Below are 20779 nucleotides of genomic sequence, written 5' to 3'. Positions count from 1 at the left end.
TGAGGCTAGGCTTTTGGATACACACTTGGTGCAGGATTCTTTGGACAAGGTGAAGGTGATTCAGGAGTGCTTTCGTACAGTGCAGTCAAGACAAAAGAGTTATGCTGACAGGAAGGTCCGTGATGTGTCTTACATGGTTGGAGAGAAGGTTCTACTGAAGGTTTCAGCCATAAAGGGTGTTATGAGATTTGGGAAGAAGGGTAAATTGAGTCCCCGGTTCATTAGGCCTTTTGAGGTGCTTCGGAGGATTGGGGAGGTGGCTTATGAACTTGCTTTGCCACCCATCTTGTCGAGTGTGCATCCGATATTTCATGTTTTTATGCTTCGGAAATATATTGGTGATCTGTCTCATGTTTTGGATTTCATCACGGTTAAGTTAGATGATGATTTGACTTATGATGTGGAGCCAGTGGCTATTTTGGAGCGTCAATTTCGAAAGTTGAGATCAAAGGGTATAGCTTTAGTGAAAGTGCAGTAGAGAGGTCGGCCCGTGGAGGAGGCTACCTGGGAGACCGAGCGGGATATGCGGAGCAGATATCCTCACCTATTTGAGGCTTTAGGTATGTTTCTTGACTCGTTCGAGGATGAATGTTTATTTAAGAGGGGAAAGATGTAACGACCCGGCCGGTCGTTTCATGAGTTGCCGCTCTGTTTTCACCATTTCTCCTTCTTTATATGTTGCTCAGTTGTATTTCATCACGTCTTATTGGTTAGTTTAGATTCGGAGGGGTTTTGTAGAGAAATGAGGCACTTAGTCTCTTAAGTTGGCCTTTTAGTTGGAAAAGTCAATCGGAAGTTGACTTGTGAGTAAACGATCACGGAATTTGGTTTTTATGATTCGGATAGCTTCGTGAGGTAATTTGGGACTTAGGAGCATGATCATAATGTGTTTTGGAGGTCCGGAGTAGATTTAGGCTTGAATTGGCAAAATTGGAATTTTGGCGTTTTCCGGTTGATAGTGGAAATTTTGATATAGGGGTCGGAAAGGAATTCCGGAAGTGGGAGTAGGTCCGTTGTGTCATTTTTGACATATGTGCAAAATTTCAGGTCATTCGGACGAGTTTTGATAAACGTTTTAATCGAATTTGGAATTCGGAAATTTTTGGAATTCTTAGGCTTGAATCTGATGATGATTTGATGTTTTGATGTTGTTATGAGCATTCTGAAGGTTGGAACAAGTTTTAATGATGTTATGGGATGTGTTGGCATGTTTGATTGAGGTCCTGAGGGCCTCAGGTGAGTTTCGGGTGGTTAACGGATCAAATCCTTATTTTTAGAAGTTGTAGATTTTCTTCAGTTCTGTGGCAGAGTTTTGCTCTTCGCGTTCGCGAAAGGACCCTCGCATTCACGAAGAGATGTTGAGTGAGGTTGGCCAGTTTCCCTTCGCGTTCACGATATTGGTCCCGCGTTCGCGTAGAGTAGTTGGAGCGGCATGGTCCCAAGGATTTTTGTGCTTCGGGTTCGCATAGGTTCAGTCGCGTTCGCGAAGGCTTGGAAGGTGGAAGCATCGCGTTCACGTGGAGTGTGTCGCATTCGTGAAAGAGGATTTTGGTCAATGGAATTTTTGTGCTTCGCGAACGCGAGGCCTTGACCGCGTTCGCGAAGAAGGATTTTCGGTCAGGGCAGAATGTTTAAATATCCATCTTCGCAATTTTTGGTCTATTTCCACCGTTGTTGGCCGGATTTGGAGCTTTTTGAGAAGGATTAAAGAGGGAATCGAAGGGAAACACTTGGAGGTAAGATTTTTGAACTCAATACTCGATTCTATGATGATTTCTACCCAATTAAACATAAAACTAGTGGAGTGTAAAGCCTAAAATTGGGGAGTTAGGGCTTGAAATTGGAGACTTTGATTTGAGGATTTGAAGGGTCGTTTGTGGTCGGATTTTTATGTATTTGGTATGTATGAATTCGTGAGAGTGTAAGGATTCTAGTTTTGTGATTTTTATCGAAATTCCAGACGTGGGCCCGGTGGTCGGTTTGGTCAATTTCGGGATTCTTGATGTAAATTGATTATTTTTGCATGGGCTTCGTTCCCTTAATATATATTGATGTTATAATTCTGATTTTGTATAGATTCGACGCGAGTTGAGGCCAACTCGAGAGGCAAGGGCATCTCGGAGTAGTATTTCATCCGGTTTGAGGTAAGTAACCATTGTAAATCTAGACATGAGGGTATGAAACCCCGGAATTTCATACTGTATTGATAAATGAGGTGATGCACATGCTAGGTGACAGGCGTGTGGGCGTGCACCCGTAGGGATTGTAACTTGGTATGTCCTGTGGTGACTGTATAGTTGCATATTTTGTTATACCCTATATGATATCCACGTGTTTAGAAATTGTTTTGTTAATTTGGGTTGAATGCCATGTTTGGGGCCTTTGTGCCGATCTGTTTAGACCCTTAGGGGTATTTTTACTACTTTCCTCTCTCTATTTGATTTGAAAGCATATCCTCAGTCATGTTTTACCTGTTTATTGTTTAAATCCGATTTCATCACTCTACTTCTTAATATATGAAAACTGTTTGGGCTGAGTTTCCCTAATTTTCACTGATATGCCCGAGTGGCCTTGAGGTTGATGACTTAGAGAGGTTGAGGGCCTAATGGTGAGGATTATATATATATATATATATATATATATATATATATATATATATATATGTTATGGATCGGGCTGAACGCCGCAGCGATATTATATATATGGGTCGGGATGCACTCCGCAGTAATATATATATATATTAGATTGGGTTGCGCGCCACAACGATATGACGCTTGGGCTGTAGGAGCCCCTCCGTAGTTTGCACACCCCCAGTGAGCGTAGTCGACTATAAACTATGGATCGGGTTGCATGCCTCAGTGGTTGTTATTATTATTATTATGAGATATATGTTGGGCCGGAGTGCTGAGTGTGAGTACTGATTGACAATAGCTGAGTCACGAGTGACTGAAAGGCATGCTCGAGAGGCTATACTTATGAGTGATACCTTGCTCGAGGGGCTTGTTTGTGACATTTTGTTGATTTCACTCTTCTTTTATACTGAGCCTCTATTGAAAAATATTAATAAATGTTTTCAAAGGTTTTGAATTGAAACTGGAGTTTTAAGAGATAACTGGCTATTGAACTGCTGATTTTGAATTGAAACTGGAGTTTTAAGAGATAACTAGCTATTGAACTGTTGATTTTGACTTGATATTTCTGTTGAGATTTCTTACATGATTTTAAATGCCCGTCACTGCACTCAGACTTTATTTACTTTAGTTACTTACTAAGTTGGAGTACTCACGTTACTCCTTGCACCTTGTGTGCAGATCCAGGTGCTCGAGCATCAGAGTGAGAGCTTCTAGAAATCTCAGAGTATATCCGGAGATCGCAATGTAGCTGCACTGCGTTCGCAGCCCTGCCTTCCTCCTTCCTATCTTAGTAATTTGTTATTTCAGACTATTTTTTATTATTCAGATAGTGTTTTGGTTGTACTTAAAGGCTCATGACTAGTGACACCGGATTCGGACTATGTTAGTGTATCTTCGCACTGGTTTCCGCACATTTCTGTTGATTTATATATTACATATGAAGAATTTGAGACTTAATCAGTTTTAGAAAATGATTTTTATAAAAAGAATTCGATGTGGTAAATGTTGGATTGGCTTGCCTAGTACTGTGATAGGCACCATCACGACCGGGGTATTTAGGGTCGTGACATTTAGGCTATATGTTGGAACTGTTGGGACCCACCGAGGTCGTTTTTGTTGTTGAGTTATTTGCTTAAATTGCAATCGTGTACTCAGTCACATTCATCATTTGCATTTCATGTCTCAGTCTCTATTATCATTTATTGTTACATCATGTATCATTGTTTGGTCTGATCGGCATGAGGTTTGTGATCCCGATAAACTAGAGAGATTGATGACTGAGTGAGACTGAGGGCCTGATTATGAGTGATATTTATGGGATCGGGCTGCACGCTGCAACATGCTTTATTGATTCATGATGGGATCAGGCTGCACGCTGCAGCATGCCATCTTGGCTTATAATAGTGATCGGGAAGGATCCGCCCCTCTAGTCTGACATACCAGCAGTGAGTGTAGGTACTATTGAATGCTGAGTGTGAGTGTCGAGCGATTGAGCGTGCTGAGTGAGGTTGAATACTCCGAGAGCATGAGTATATGAGTTTATTACTATGTTGCATTACATGTGACATGCATATTTGACATGTAGACATATAGATGTAATATTCCTCGTGCTAGATATACTTGGCTTATTTTATCAGTATTGAGCCTAAACTCTTGAATTTGAAAGCATGTCTACATTTCTATACTGTGTACAACTGATTACGAGATTTCTCTGAGTTATGTCATTTTCCTGTCATATCCGAACTATTATTATTTGAATTTGGATTGTACCTATCCAAGCTCGTCACTGCTTTTACCCCAAGGTTAGTCTTGTTACTTATTGAGTACATTAGGTCGGTTGTACTCATACTACACTATGCACATCGTGTGCAGATCCAGGTACATATGGACCCGGTGGTTGCTAGACTTGGAGCATTACCTGCTTGGAGACTTTTGAGGTAGCTGCTTTGGCGTCCGCAGACCTCGATTCTTCTCCTTTTTAGTTTATTTAGCAATGTTCTATTTTCAGACAATTGTATTAGAAGTTTTTGATTGTGTTGTCATTTAGTAGTTTGTGTACTCAATGACACCTAGATCTTTGGGGATTTTGTACTTGAGTCACAGTTATGTTTTTCGGTTATTTATGGGATTTTTACGGTTAAACTCAATATATCATGCTTTTACATTAAAATACGCAGTTATTTTGTGCTTGTTGGCTTTCATAGTGCTGTGATAGGCGCCATCACGACATGTTGAAATTTGGGCCGTGACAGAAATTTGTATGCAAATTGTATTAAAATTGTATTTTGTTGTAGCTGTATTTTTTTGTTTGAATGTTGTGAGAAAATTGGAAACAAGTTGTATACTATATGAATCATTGTATGAAATTTATATTTAAGTTATAAATACTCTCTTTTCACATAAAATTATTACTAATATTTATCAAAATTATACCAAAGTTGTATGAAAATTGTATTTCAATTATATTCTATTTGTAGTTGTATTATTTTTGTATGAATGTTATATGAAAGTTGTATTAAAATTGTCCTACCTGGTTGTGCATTTATCTTGATTATTCCCTAATTTCGCCATAGATATCCAAAAATAAAAGCTTCTCTCGTTTAGTAAAGTTTTTAATTACGTACTTAAATATATACTGAAGGAGTGTTTTTCACAGACATATATGTACTAGATACTTTTTTTCCTCATAATGAAATCAAAGTGGACTAATGTTTATTCAAAAAGGAGCTTATGAAGAAATATTTTTTTTTGAACGCAGCATCTGGATATATTATATTACTGAGAACATAATAAAAACTACAAAGGCATAGTAGATATTTTTAGGACATTACTGTTGTCTATAGTGGCCAAATAGTTACAAACTTTTTTGGAAATACTTCTAACACTATTACAAACTCCATGCTTGTTCTTGATCACTTCTTGTTCGACAAAAAAAAGGTGGACAAGCATGGTAAAAATATTTAGATGTTGGTGGGTTCTTGGTAGCTTGCTTGGCCATTAAATGTGCCACCTCATTTCCTTCCCTGAAACTATGTTTTAGTTGTGGGAGCTTCAATTGGTGTATTAACCATATGCATTCAGAAACAATATAAGAGAAGTTAGTGTTATCCTCATAAATAAGTTTGATGACATCCGTACAGTTGATTTCAATTTCCATATTGAGGAAGTTCATTTCCTTTGCAATTTTTAGTCCTTCTAGCAAAGCCAACAGCTCTGTATGAGTAGGAAAAATTGCTTGGCTTGATTTGTGGTAACCCACAATCCAATCCCCTTTGCTATTTCGAAATACTCTACCGAGTGCAACTGAATTGTTGTTACTAGAAAAGGCACCATCACAGTTTAATTTGATCATACCATTAGTAGGTTTATTCCAACTGATCTCAATATTTATAGTTTTTTCCACAAAAGGATTTTTTTCAGTGAAGAAAGTGAATTCCCATGATGGATGGATAATTTTCCCTAATTCCATATAGTTTTCAAGATTGTTAATATTGCTATGATTTCTGTTTTTCCATAATTCCCATATGGAGAATGGAAATAGGGTGGTCCACTTTATCTGAAAGTTACAATTTTTAATAAAAATATCTCTCAACTTAACTAGCCAATTTGTGTCATTCATAATGTTTATAGGGGGAAGACCCATTTTTTTCCAGAGATGGTTAGAAACTGGAAAATTTATTAAAATGTGCTGAATGTCCTCTACCCCAGATTTGCAAATTGTACAGGTAGAATCAATATTGATTCCTATTTTGACTAGGTAGGCTCTACAAGGAATACGATTGTTCATGCATTGCCAAAGGAAAAACTTTAATTTATTTGGGCAATGAATGTGCCAAATCCACTCAAAAGGCTTGGAAATAGAGTTGTCTTTAGAGAGGAGCTTATGTCACGACCCAGATTTCCCACCCTCGGGAGTCGTGATGGCGCCTACTTGTGGAAGCTAGGCAAGCCGAATATTATAAAATCATCATTCCATTTTATTAAGCATGTTTGACAATTCAAAGTAATAAATGATTAAACAGCGGGATAAACTAATAACCAGAAATGCAGAAGACGAAAATTTAATAGCTTAACCGAACATTACTACAAAAATCTGAAATACAATACTACCTAGAATTTGGTGTCACAAGTCACGGACTATCTAAGAATACTACAAATAATGTCTGAATGGAAATACACAAATCTATCTCTGAATAAGTAAAACAGAAAGAGAAATGATAGTAGGAGACGCCAAGGCCTACGGACGTCTACAGGACTACCTCGGGTCGCCTGAATGGACTGAAGACAGCACCCTCACTGCGGTCCAAACGCTCTAGTATCGTATCTGCACACAGTGCAGAGTGTAGTATCAGCAAAACTGACCCCATGTGCTGGTAAGTGCCTAGCCTAACCTCGGCGAAGTAGTGACGAGGCTAGGACCAGACTACAAAATAAACCTGTGCAGTTAAATCATATACAGCGGAAATAAAAGCAGATAAATTACAGCTAAAGTTGGGCGGGGAAACATGTTGCGGGAAGCAACAGATAACAATAGAATAACAATAGATAAATGTAAGGAACGCCATAAATCAATTACCAGCAAAAGATAAGGAAATAAGAAACAAGTACACATGTAATACCGTTGCAGGCGTGCAACCCGATCCCATTTCATATAATATCGTTGCAGGCGTGCAACCCGCTCCCATTTCATATAGTACCGTTGCAGGCATGAACCCCCTCACATTTCATATAGTACCGTTGCAGGTGTGCAACCCGCTCCCATTTCATATAGTACCGTTGCAGGCGTGCAACCCGCTCCCATTTCATATAGCACCGTTGCAGGCGTGCAACCCGCTCCCTTTTCATTTATCAACACCAATCATAAAAGAATCCCGGCAAGGAAACAATAATATAACAACAACATCCAAGCAAGGGAACAATAATATAACATCAACATCCCGGCAAGGGAACAATAATATAATACCAATATCCTGGCAAGGGAAAAATAATATGATAACAACATCCCGGCAAGGGTACAATAATGATAATCCTCATATGAAGCACGAATAAACTACAATGGAGTCATAACAACTACAATACAAGACTCACGGGCATGCTTGACACCGACGTATAGATACTCGTCACCATGCCTATACGTCATACTCTACAGTTAACACATAGCAAATAAGACACAACTCCTAATCCCTCAAGCTAAGGTTAGACCAAACACTTACCTCAAACTTTCACGGCCAACTCAAGCCTCAAACACCGCTTTTCCTTTAGAATTCGCCTCCAAATAACTCGTATCTAGTCCAAATTGATTTAACAACATTAATAAATGCTAAAAAATTCATACTCAATGCTTAATTATAGGTTTTCCATCATTTTTTCCAAAAAGTCAAAAATCGACCTCGGGCCCGCTTGGTCGAAACTCGAGGTTCGAACCAAAACCCGATCACCCACGAGCCCGAATATGCAATTAGTTTCAAAATTCAACCCCAAAACGAGGTCTAAATTCCAATTATTCAAAAAGCCTTAACTCTACCCAAATTTCTAATTTATACCATAAAAATTCTTAGCTTTTGCTTTAAAAGTGATGAAAAACAATAAGGAATTGAAAGAAAAAGTTTAGAATTGATTACCTATGACTTGGGGATAATAATTGTTGAAGAAAATCGTTCTTAGGGCTGTAAACCTCGAAAATATGGTAAAGAAGAAGGTCTGCCTATTTTTAAAAGAGTATTTATATTAGCTGGGCAACAGACCTATGCATTCGCACTCAAAAGCATGTGTTCGCATAGGGTAAGGGGAACTGGGCAGTGCATTCGCGTGGGGGGGTGATCGCATAGAATACTGGCCCTCCCCTCCCCCATGCTTGTTTTAATGATACGCGTTCACACAGCTTGCCCAGATGAAGCTTCGCGATCAGACACTTAATGATATGTTCGCACAGTACACAAAATAGGGCCCCCTGAGACTACACTATACGATCGCGAACCTACCTATGCGATCGCATAGCACAAAAACCTGGACACCAGCAAACAGCAAAAACACCAGATTTCTAAGTCCAAAAACACTCCGACGCCTATCTGAAACTCACCCGAGCCCTCGGGGCTCCAAACCAAACATGCACGCAAGTCTAAAAACATCATACGGACTTGCTCGTGCAATTAAATCATGAAAATAACATGTAAACTATGAATTAAACCTCAAAGCTCATCATTTTCATCAAGAACACTTAAAGTTCATAACTCTTCAACCGAATGTCCAAATCACATCAAATAAACTCCATTTTTCACCAAATTTCACAGTTATCATTTAAATACTATAACAAGTTTATACCGGGCTCCGGAACCAAATACGGGCCCGATACCAATGGTTTCAAACAAAAAATTCTTTTCTTTGTTTCATAAATAATTTAGCAAAACAATTTCATTCAAAAATTGATTTCTAAGGCTTGGGACCTCGGAATTCATTTTCGGGCATACGCCCAAGTCTCACATTTTACTGCGGACCTCCCGAGATCGTCGGAACATAGATTCAAGTCTGTTTGCTCAAAATGTTGACCAAAGTCAACCATAATCAAATTTTAACTCTAGAAATTTCTATTTCTCATATTTTCACATAAAAGCTTTCCAGATATACGTCAGGACCATGCACGCAAATCGAGGTGAGGTAAAAGGAGGTTTTAAGGCCTCGAAACACAAAATTTGTTTCTAAAACAAGTAATGACCTTTCGGGGCATCACATCCTCCACCTCTAAAACAACTGTTCGTCCTCGAACGAACATAAGAAGAAAGTACATGAGTCAGAGAAAAGATGGGGATAACGCCTCCGCATATCGGACTCGGACTCCCAGGTCGATGCTTCAGCAGGCTGACCTCTCCACTGAATACGAATAGAAGGGAAACTCTTCGATCTCAACTGACGAACCTGCCGGTCTAGAATAGTTACCGGCTCCTCCTCATCTGACAAGTCCTTGTCCAATTGGACAGTACTGAAGTCTAACCCGTGGGATGGATCATCGTGATACTTCCGAAGCATGGACACATAAAACACTAGATGCACGGCTGATAAACTCGGTAGCAACGCAAGTCTATAAGCCACCTCTCCCACTCGATCAAGAATCTCAAATGGGCCAATGAACCTAGGGCTAAGCTTGCCCTTTTTCCAAATCTCATCACGCCCTTCATAGGCGACACCCGAAGCAACACTCGCTCGCCAACCATTAATGCCACATCACAAACCTTACGGTCGACATAACTCTTTTGCTTGGACTGAGCTGTACAAACCCTATCCTGAATGATCCTGACCTTGTCCTAGGCATCCTACACTAGATTCGTACCCAACAACCGAGCCTCTCCCGGCTCAAACCATCCAACGGCGACCGACACCGCCTACCATATAAAGCCTCATAAGGAGCCATCTAAATGCTTGACTGGTAACTGTTGTTGTAGGCAAACTCTGCTATAGGCAAAAACTAATCCCACGAGCCTCTAAAGTCAATGACACAAGCTCGGAGCATATCCTCCAAAATCTGAATAGTACGCTCGGACTGCCCGTCCATCTAAGGATGAAATGTTGTGCTCAACTCGATCCGTGTGCCCAACTCACGCTGAACTGCTCTCCAAAAATGCGAGGTAAACTGCGTACCTCGATCAAAAATGATAGACATGGTCACACCATGAAGATGAATAATTTCCCGGATATAGATCTCAGCTAACCTCTCGGAAGAATAGGAGACTGCCATAGGAAGGAAATGCGCTGACCTGGTCAGCCTATCAACAATAACCCACACTGCATCGAACTTCCTCTGAGTCCATGGGAGTCCAACTACAAAGTCCATAGTGATACGCTCCCACTTCCACTCGGGAAGCTCAATCCTTTGAAACAAACTGCCAGGTCTCTGATGCTCGTACTTTACCTAGTGATAATTCAAACACTGCGCCACATACGCAACAATATCCTTTTTCATCCTCCTCTACCAATAGTGCTGCCGCAAATCCTGATACATCTTAGCGGTGCCCGGATGAATAGAGTGCGGGGAACTATGGGCCTCCTCTAAAATCAACTCTCGGAGTCCACCCACATTAGGCATATAAACTCGACCCTATAGCCTCAAAACCCCATCATCTTCTAATGTAACCTACTTGGCACCACCGTGTTGCACCATATCTCTAAGGACACATAAATGAGGATCGTCATACTACTGATCCCAGATACGCTCCAATAAAGAAGAACGAGCGAATATGGAAGCTAATACATGGCTGAGCTTAGAAACATCCAACATCACGAACTGATTGGCCAAAGCCTGAACATCCAAATTAAGCGGTCTCTCACCGACCGGAATATACGCAAGACTGCCCATACTGGTTGACTTCCTACTCAAAGCATCGGCCACCATATTGGCCTTCCCCGGATGATATAAGATGGTGATATCATAGTCTTTTAATAGCTCCAAGCACTTTCTCTGCCTCAAATTTAGCTCCTTCTGCTTGAACAAATACTATAGACTCTTGTGATCCGTGAACACCTCACATGTCATGCCATACAGATAATGCCTCCAAATCTTCAACACGTGAACAATGGCTGCTATCTCCAAATCATGGACCAGATAGTTCTTCTTATGAATCTTCAACTAACGCGAAGCATAAGCAATGACCTTGCCATCCTGTATCAACACTGCACCAAGTCCAATACGAGATGCATCACAATAAACTGTATATGGCCCTGAACCTGTAGGCAAAACCAACACCAGTGCCGTAGTCAAAGCTGTCTTAAACTTCTGAAAGCTCGCCTCACACTCGTTCGACCACCTGAACTGGGCACCCTTCTAGGTCAACCTGGTCATCGGGGCTGCAATAGATGAAAACCCCTCCACAAACCGACGATAATAGCCTGCCGAACCCAAGAAACTCTGGATCTCTATAGCTGATGCGGGTCTAGGTCAGTCCTTGACTGCCTCTATCTTCTTTGAATCCACCTGAATACCCTCTACTAAAACAAAATGACCCAAGAAAGTAACTGACCCCAACCAAAACTCTCACTTCGAAAACTTAACATACAACTGACTATCTCTCAAAGTCTGAAGAACAACTCTCAGTGCTACTCATGCTCCTTCCGGCTGCGGGAATAAATCAAAATATCATCGATGAAGACTATCACGAATGAATCCAAGTAAGGCCTGAACACTCGGTTTATCAAATCCATAAAAGTTGTGGGGCATTTGTCAACCCAAATGACATCACCAAGAACTCATAATGCCTGTACCGAGTACGAAAAGCTGTCTTAGGGACATCGGATGCCCTAATCCTCAACTGATGGTAGCCAAATCTCAAGTCAATCTTCAAAAATACCTTGGCACCCTGAATCTGATCAAACAAATCATCAATCCTCGGTAATGGATACTTGTTCTTGATTTTAACCTTGTTCAACTGTCGGTAATTTATACACATTCACATCGATCCATCCTTCTTCTTAACAAACAGCACTGGCGCACCCCAAGGCGAGACACTAGGTCTAATGAAGCCTTTCTCAAGCAAGTCTTACAACTGCTCCTTCAATTCTTTCAACTTAGGTGGGGCCATACGATATGGCGGAATAGAAATGGGTTGAGTGCCCGGAGCCAAATTAATGCAGAAGTTAATATCCTTATCGGGTGGCATACCCGGCAGGTCTGAAGGAAATACCTCAGGAAACTCACGAACAACATACACAGAATCCATAGAAGGAACCTCAGTACTAGAATCATGAACATATGCCAAATAGGCCAAACACCCCTTCTCGACCATATGTCGAGCCTTTACATATGAGATAACACTACAGGTAGAATGACCCAGGATTCCCTCTCCATTCTAAACTAAGCAACCCCGGCAAAGCTAAGGTCACAGTCTTGGCATGACAGTCCAAGATCGCATGGTAAGGTGATAACCAGTCCATCCCCAATATGACATTAAAATCAACCATGTCCAGAAGTAATAAGTCTACTCGGGTCTCAAGACCCCCAATCACAACTATACAAGAATGATGGACACGATCTACCATAATAGAATCACCCACCGGTGTAGGCACATATACAGGAGCACTCAAAGAATCACTAGGCATAATCAAATATGGTGCAAAATAAGATAACACAAAGGAGTATGAAGACCCTGGATCAAATAGCACTGAAGCATCCCTACTACAAAACAGAATAGTACCTATGATAACTGCATCGGAAGCCTTAGCCTTGGGCATGGATGGAAGAGCATAACATCAGGTATGGGCCCCACCACCCTGAACTACATCTCTAGGATGGCCTCCTGCTGGCTGGCCTCCACCTCTAGCAGCCTGAGCTCCACCTCTGATACCTCTACCTCTACCTCTACCTCTAGCACCCCTACCTCCACCTCTAGCTGGCTGGGCGGGCGGTGGAACACTCGGTGCCTGAACCATGGCACGGGAACACTAGTGTTGAGAACTGCTCGGTGCTTAAGGGCAAAATCTAGCAATATGCCTCGTGTGCCACAAGTAAAACAAGCCCTCGGCTGTTGGGACTGACGGCCCTAAAAACTCTGAAGTGGAGGTGCACTGATAGGAGCTGGCGATGCACTATAAGACTACTGATCGGAATAATGCATATGAGAACCAAGGCTACCTGAGGCACCGTGAGAAGCCTGAAGTGCTGACTAAAAAGGCATAGGAGGATCGCCTCTACCATACGAATCCCTGCCTCCAGATGAGGCACCACTGAATCTGCCTGAATGATGAGGCCTCTTGTCAGACCCCTAATCACCTCCCTGTAATAGAACCATATCAACCCTCCTGGACATATTAGCCGCATCCTGAAAGGAAATCTCGCTCCCTATCTCCTTAGCCATATGAAGTCGAATAGGCTGAACGAGTCCCTTAATGAACCTCCTCACTCTCTCTCTCTCAGTGGGAAGTATAAGAAGAGCATGATGGGCCAAAGCAATAAATTTGGTCTCGTACTGAGTAACAATCATAGAACCCTACTGGAGACGCTCAAACTGCCTCCGATAGATCTCTCTCTGAGTGATAGGAAGAAACTTTTCCAGAAAGAGCTAAGAAAACTGAGCCCAAGTCAAAGCTGGTGACCCAACTGGTCTAGCCAAACAATAATCTCTCCATCAAGTCTTGGCGGATCTAGATAAGCGAAAAGTAGCAAAGTTGACCCCATTGGTCTCCATGATCCCCATGTTCCTGAGAACCTCATGACAACTGTCTAAATAATCCTGGGGATTCTCAGAAGATGCACCGCTGAAAGTGGTAGTGAAGAGCTTGGTGAACCTGTCCAATCTCTACAAGGCATTAGCAGACATAGTTGCTCTATCACCGATCTGAGCTACCACACCCAGCTGAACTGCTCCAACTGGATGAGTTGCTGGAGTCTGAAAGTGGGGAGTCATCTACTCCGAAGTGCGAGTAGCAAGAGTCTGGGCTCCTCCTCCAGCCTGAGAGATGGTTGGTGTTATAGGAAGCAAGCCTGCATGGGTGACACTCTCCATAAGGCCCACTAGACGAACTAGAGCATCTTGGAGTACTAGGGTAGCAATGAATCCCTCTAGGACCTGAGTTGGGCCCACCGAAACTGCCTGGGCCGCAACCTTATCATCAAACTCAACCTGAGGCTCCACCGCTGGTGCTGCTGCTCTAGGCAGAGCTATGCCCCTACCTTGGCCTCTATCACGGTCTCGGCCTCGCCCTCTGCCCCTCGTAGGAGCTGCTGCTAGGGGCTCGGGCTGTTGATTAGTGGATGAGGAAGCGCGTGTTCTCGCCATCTGCGAAAGAACAGAGTAGAAATTCAATTAGCATTGAGAAACCAAACCGCACGACAAAAAATAATAGATGTGAAGTTTTCCTAACTCTATAGCCTCTGGGGGATAAATACAGATGTCTCCGTACTGATCTCTCAGACTCTACTAAGCTTGTCCGTGAATTGTGAGACCTATGTAACCTAGAGCTCTGATACCAACTTGTCACGACCCGGATTTCCTACCCTCGGGAGTCGTGATAGCGCCTACTCGTGGAAGCTAGGCAAGCCGAATATTATAAAATCATTACCTTTTTTTATTAAGCATGTTTGACAATTCAAAGTAATAAATGATTAATTAGCGGGATAAACTAAATAACCAGAAATGCGGAAGACGAAAATTTAATAGCTTAACCGAACATTACTATAAAAATCTGAAATACAATACTACCCAGAATTTGGTGTCACAAGTCATGGACTATCTAAGAATACTACAAATAAGGTCGCGGACGTCTGCAGGACTACCTCGGCTACGATCCAAATGCTCCGGTATCAGTATCTGCACACAGTGCAGAGTGTAATATCAGCAAAACCAACCACATGTGCTGGTAAGTGCGTAGCCTAACCTCGGCGAAGTAGTGACAGGGCTAGGACCAGACTACCAAATAAACCTGTGCAGTTAAATCATATACAACAAAAATAAAAGCAAATAAATTACAGCTAAAGTTGGGTGGGGAAACATGCTGCGGGGAGTAACAGATAACAATAGAATAACAATAGAGAAATGTAAGGAATGCCATAAATCAATTACCAGCAAAAGATAAGGAAATAAGAAACAAGTACACATGTAATATCGTTGCAGGCGTACAACCCGATCCCATTTCATATAATATTGTTGCAGGCGTGCAACCCGCTCCCATTTCATATAGTACCATTGCAGGCGTGCTATCTGCTCCCATTTCATATAGTACCGTTGCAGGCGTGCAACCCGCTCCCATTTCATATAGTATCGTTGCAGGCGTGCAATCCGCTCCCTTTTCATTTATCAACACCAATCATAAAAGATTCACGGCAAGGAAATAATAATATAACAACAACATCCCGGCAAGGGAACAATAATATAACACCAACATCCCGGAAAGGGAACAATAATATGACAACAACGTCTCGGCAAGGGAACAATAATGATAATCCTCATATGAAGCACGAATAAACTACAACGGAGTCATAACAACTACAATGCAAGACTCACGGGCATGCTTGATGCCAATGTATAGATACTCGTCACCATGCCTATACGTACTCTACAGTTAACACATAGCAAATAAGACACAACTCTTAATCCCTTAAGCTAAGGTTAGACTAAACACTTACCTCAAACTTTCACGGTCAACTCAAGCCTCAAACACCGCTTTTCCTTTAGAATTTGCCTCCAAATAACTCGTATCTAGTCCAAATTGATTTAACAACATTAATAAATGCTAAAGAATTCATACTCAATGCTTAATTATAGGTTTTCTATCATTTTCCCCAAAAAGTCAAAAATCGACCCCGGACCCGCTTGGTCGAAACTCGAGGTTCGGACCAAAACCAAATCACCCATTCACCCACGAGCCCGAATATGCAATTAGTTTCAAATCCGACCCTAAAACGAGGTCTAAATTCCAATTATTCAAAAAGTCCTAACTCTACCCAAATTCCTAATCTCTACCATAAAAATTCTTAGTTTTTGCTTTAAAAGTGATGAAAAACAGTAAGGAATTGAAAAAACAAGGTTTAGAATTGATTACCTATGACTTGGGGATGACAATTGTTGAAGAAAATCGTTCTTAGGGTTGTAAACCTCAATACTATGGTGAAGAAGAAGGTCTGCCCATTTTTAAAAGAGTATTTATATTAGCTGGAAAATTGACCTATGCGTTCGCACTCAAAAGCATTCGTTCGCATAGGGTAGGGAAAACTGGGTAGTGCATTCGCGTGGGGGGTGGGGAGATCGCATAGAGTACTTTCCCTCCCCTCCCCTAGGCCTATTTTAATGATACGCGTTCGCACAGAAGGGAGTGCGTTCGCACAGCTTGCCCAGACGAAGCTTCGCGATCGCACATTTAATACTGCATTCGCACAGTACACGAAATAGGCCCCCCTGAGACTACTTAGGTAGGACAATCCTTGATTTAGAGGTGTTAATGGCTAGCCCAGATTCATCGCAAAAAAAAATCCATGCATGATTTTATGCAATGACTAGTCTTTTGTTTGCTTTTCCCATTAGGGTTATATTGTCAGCAAAACGAATATGGGAAAAAGAGGGGTCTTTATGTCTAAAATAGATTGGATCCCATCGTAATGTGTCTACTTGATGGTTTATTAGTCTTGAAAGAAGTTCAAGGCAAAGAATGAATATATATGGAGATTTGGGATCACCCTAACGAATACCTCGACTAGGTTGGAAAAAATAAATTCTAGCACCATTCACTATGATGCCCATAGAGCTAGTACAAATGCAAAGCATGATTAGACGAGATAACTTCGGAGGAAATTGAAAATATATAAGAGTCTTATGCACAAAAGACCATTCCAATCTATCAAACGCCTTTTCCAAATCTAATTTGATTATCATATCAAAGTTAGATTTTTTTGTTCTACGAAGATTATTCATATGGATAATAATGGCATTATCGCATGCTCTTTTATTTTTGATAAAGCTAGATTGCATGGGACTAATAAGATAAGGAAGAAATGGTTTTATCATATTAACAATGATTTTAGTAATTATCTTGTAGGAGGTGTTACAAAGACCAATAGGTTGAAAATTTTTGAGGTTGTTTGCATTGGGAAACTTAGGAATGAGACAAACAAATGTATCATTGATACCATTTGGAAGTGATTGGGATTTGAAGACCTTGTGACAGAAGTTTATTATAGAATTACCAATGATATGCCAATACTTCTGATTAAAAAAAAGGATGGATGACATCCGGGCCAGGAGCCTTAAAGGGTTTAAAAGAAAATATAGCTTTAGTAATTTCCAAATTGTTTAGACGATTATCAAGGTTACTTAGGTCTAATTTATTAATAAGGGAGGCATCACCTATGTTAATGTTGTTAGGGCAGGAAATTTTAGAAATCATAAAGGCATCCCTAAAGAAGGATAGGGTATGGTCTAGAATTTGCTTTGGATCCGAGATCCAGTCCCCATTATCATTAGTGCAGTACATAATTGCATTACGTCGTTTACGATTAGAGGCCATAATATGAAAGAACTTGGTATTAGCCTCACCCTCGTTGAGCCAATTTATTCTAGATCGTAGTTTCTAGAATTCATGTTCTATTTTTAAAATAGAGTTATATTCATGCTGCAATTTTGTCTCTAGATCTTGCAAGAAATGGCTTGCATGGTAATTAGGGGAAGATTGGATTCCACTTAGCCTAGCGAGAATTCTTCTTTTCTTTTTGAAAATGTCACCAAAAGTTTCATTTTTTCAAATGATAACCTTATCTCTAAAGGTTTTTTGGGCACCAATAACATTATTATTAGTCCAACAGTATTTCACTAAATTAATAAAGTCCGGATGTCTACACCAAATAGTTTCCAAACGAAAAGGTTTACTAAACTGATTCACATTTTAGGGGAGAGATTGAGTAACAAGGGGTTATGGTCGAAATGAGTTTTAGGAAGGTGGATCACTACTGCCTTAGGATATAGGGATAACCACTCTTTATTAACAAAAACTCTATCTAGTCTCTCCATAATTAAACCATTAGATTTCTTCCTATGATTAGACCAAGTATACTTTGGTCCTTTATAACCCAGAACTAATAAGTGACAATTGTTTATGCCATTTCAAATAGGAGTTGCTACGCCTACGGTTAATGGGGTTACCTCCCAGCTTATCATTTGTACTAAGGATATCATTAAAGTCCCCCCCCTCCCTAATAACCAAGTACCATTGTAGCTATTACTAATATTTTCTAGATTATTCCATAATTCCCGTCTTTTATCAGTCTTAGTGCTAGCATAGATAGAAGAAAAAAGCCAAGTGGAATGAGAGAGGATTACCTCAATAGTTGCATGAATCTCCTGATTTCTCCTAACAAAGTTATGAACCTTAACAACACTAGAATCCCAGAGGATCACCATGCCTCTAGATTGACCAGCACTTGGAACTTCAATCATCTCAAAGAAGGCAAAGTCACTAAGAAGGGAGATGTGATTTTCCATTCTCGTTTCCAACAGTGTAACCATGCATGGCATATGTGTATCAATCATTTCTCTAAAATTAACCTTGAAGTTCTCATTGTTTCCTCCATGGATGTTCCATATTATAATATTAGTAGGCCTAAACATTATTGCATGGTTGTTTGTTGGACCATTGTCCATCTAAGCTTGCAGCACTAGGTTCCTCCTTAGTGAGGGTACTAGAATCATTGCATGGTTCCCTACCATAGGATCCTGAGGGGGCCTCACATCCATTGAACACTTGTAAAGTGCTGGAGGGCAATTGAGAACATATCTCTTTTCTAGTAGATCCCTGAAAAGAAATACTTTTACCTCGTTGAGACTTGAAAATTCTAGGACTGAGATTTATCTCCTCTTCTTCCTCCATACGAACATTTCTGGTTCTGGTGCATTGGAAGGGGGTTGAGCATGTGGAGCTGGATGTGGTACTGGTGGTGGAATAGGTTGCGGCATTTGTAGTGGGACATTTGGTAGATGTTGTTATTAATCTGATTTGCATGGGGAGGGACTTGCATGTAGGGATTTGGTTGAACTTGTGCATTGTCCACTGGGAGGGACCAGGGCATAAAGATGGGATTCATATTTGTGATTTTCCTTGGGGGAAAGAATGGAAGTTCCACTTGGACATTGTGATTTTGGATAGGATTGAAATGGGTGGTAAGCTCCACTGATTTCTCATGGCTTGAGCTTGACTTAAGTTCATCAAATGAGCAAGAGAATGAAGGATGTTGTTCATCCACACATGGTTGAGGTAATTGTTCACTGCCATGTGCATTCCCTCTGACACTAGTTGGGCTAGAAAGTGAGAGTTCTGGAGGATAATCATTGTCTCTTGGCCATCCAATACCATATTGAATGTTATTGCATGCCCCATTAGTACTTGTACCACCCATGAGAGGGGTTGATGATCTTGGGGTAGTGGGGGTTGATGATCTTGGGGTACTGGGGATTGAATGAAGAATATTTGGTTGTTTGTTTGAGTGGGTGGTGGAAGAGGTGGATTTGACATGTTTAGAGCACATTGATGTCTCAATATTTGGACTACGCGGAACCTCCTTCTCTGTGAGATTAGGATCCTTGGCATTTTTAAAGGAATGTTGGTGGATTATATTTTGGGAGTGTATTGGATTTTCTTCGACTGGTATTGAGCTCACCAATGGACTAGGGTAGCTAACTATAGTAAGGTCTATTTGTATATCTTTGTAGTTGCTTGGAGGAGTGTGATTTAAAAGATTTTGGTTAGATTGTGTAGTTGAGACGTGGTTGGATGCATTAGCCATTTGTGTGTTATCCAAAAGTTGCATGGACACGTGTATGTCATTTAAAAGAGGAGGATTATCCCCCATGCAAGCTAAATTATTATCATTAGAGGTGATTAGAGGGTCATTTGGAAGATGGCGTGGTTTGGAGAGGTTATTATGCATGTTGATAGGGTTGCTTAGGGTTTCATTACCCTTAGGTAGGGAATTATTGGTTTGCATATCTTTTAGTTGGTTGTCTTTTATATTTGCCATTTGTACATTTATACCTTGGTTTTCTGTCATGTCATTAGCCATGCAGCTTAATTCGTTAATACCAATATTAGTTTTGTCTAATATATCTAGATTTGGCGGAGGAATCAAAGCATCAAACTTATTTCTAATAGTAATGTATATCCTAGCTAGCTGATTTTTTCCATGAACTTTAGGAGAAGCAGTAGAAGTGGTATTACCATTATCAAGAGATATTATTGATGAATGCTTATTTAATTAAAGAAATGGAGAATTACATGGAAGGGGGGGTGATTGGGTCGTGAGACTTACAAGAGGTGGAGTATATCACCTTTTGTGACGACCCGAAGGGTCATCACCGTAGTCCTTCCTTGTTCCGCGCTTTTGAGGCCTTGAAAACCTTGCTTTTAGTTGCCTCGATTGGCGTGCGCAGTTCGGGCGCGTAGCCGGAAAGTTTTGATGTTAGAATATGTGAATTATGTGAAACATTTGATGAATTTTGGTATTAATATGCATAATGTTGACTTCGGTCAACATTTTGGGTAAACGGACCCGGACCTGTGATTCGACGGTCCCGGAGGGTCCGTAGAAAAATATGGGACTTGGGCGTGTGCCCGGAATCAAATTCTGAGGTCCCAAGCCCGAGAAATGAATTTTTGAAAGAAATTGTTTTTCTGAAATTTGATAT

This window comes from Nicotiana sylvestris, chromosome 4 (genome assembly GCF_000393655.2).
Source record: "Nicotiana sylvestris chromosome 4, ASM39365v2, whole genome shotgun sequence".
Lineage (NCBI taxonomy): Eukaryota > Viridiplantae > Streptophyta > Magnoliopsida > Solanales > Solanaceae > Nicotiana > Nicotiana sylvestris.
This window is presented reverse-complemented; position numbering follows the sequence as displayed.